The following is a 1,456-nucleotide window of genomic DNA, read 5'->3' on the forward strand; positions in this document are numbered from 1 at the left end:
TGCCTGAACAGAACAGTCATTCATATTCTCTCTTTCTCGCTCTCTCGCTTCCACTTTGTTTTTGAAAATTAAATCAGAAGAGTGCTTATTAATGTGGCACCCTGTACCTATGTACGTCAAGAATCGCTCAACAAATCTCTGTACATTGAGACGTTAATGTTTCTTTATGTAAAAAGATTACTTAGTTTTTTAGAGCCACTAAACATTCACTATCTAAAAAAGTGAAATATTGAACTTATATAGCCTTGCAATACTACATGAACAGGGGAGTCTTTATATATTTTTTTCCACCCTTTTTCAGTCTAATTGAGAAAGAGAGACAGAGAAAACACAGGGCCCTAATCCACAGAGCACACAGAGCCCTTTCATGGGAGTGCTGGGAGAGACCTTTATTTGTCCATTCCTATCACGGAGAAAGCTGGGTTTCAAGCTTGGCTAGGTTTAAGCTGGAAGATTAGATGAAACAGGAGTGTTTTAAACCTCTTCTGTGACCATGGATTAGGGACAGTCAATCCCCCTACACTCCAAAAATGAAACAATACAGAGTACAGGTGGCTCAGTGGAAGAGAGTGCATAGTCTAAGAAAGAGAAGAGAGAGAATAACATTCATTTAACTTGAAAAAAGGAGGGGAAAAGGGAGAAAAATATCTCTATACACTAGAATTTATTTGCAGACAGACTAGTGTTTGATCGAGTAAAAACATGTAACATCGTTATAATTACTTAGGAGTGCCAGTGCATCTAATTAACTAATGCAAAGGGTAATGTACACAGGCACTTCATGACATACATGAAGAGAGTGTGTGTCAGTTGTGAAGCAGCGAATGTTTGCACCAATTAGTGCAAATGGAGGTGGCAGTAACCCCTCAGCAGGAGGTGGGAGCAAGAGGTGTCCCCTGCCCTGCCTGGACAGATATCATGGCCCACATTATCATCAATTATTCCTGGCATCTCATCTTACCCATGAGCCGGGTGGGTGCAGGGGGTCAATGCCAGGGTGCCCTCTGCAGCAAGTGGCCTGGAGTCCACATGGAGAGGGTGACAGGGTGTGCAGTGTCGTCCGTCCAGCCCAAGAGGCCCAGTAAGGAAATCCCTGGAATCCCACTCCTGTTCCAGCTGGGGCAGCAGGTCACTTTACAGCTCATCACCAAATTAGAAAGGCTAGGCAGCAGGCAGACCACAGACAGACTGAAATAGATGGGAGTACTATGATTCTGTCTGTACTCTGAGACCATAAAGTAATGGTTACATGGTTTAGGTGCGGAGATGGACTCCATAAGGAGAGTGATGAGCCTGAGGAGAAAAAACAAAGACAACTCATCCCAAGACACATTACCTCACACTACACAGTATTTTTCTAGTGGGTGTTAATTAATGTGAAACTGTTACATACTTGATAGTAAGCAAAAAGTGTGCAAAAAATAAAAATCTGCTTAAAAAATAGTTCAGCCCTAAA

This window comes from Oreochromis niloticus, linkage group LG12 (assembly GCF_001858045.2).
Source record: "Oreochromis niloticus isolate F11D_XX linkage group LG12, O_niloticus_UMD_NMBU, whole genome shotgun sequence".
NCBI lineage: Eukaryota > Metazoa > Chordata > Actinopteri > Cichliformes > Cichlidae > Oreochromis > Oreochromis niloticus.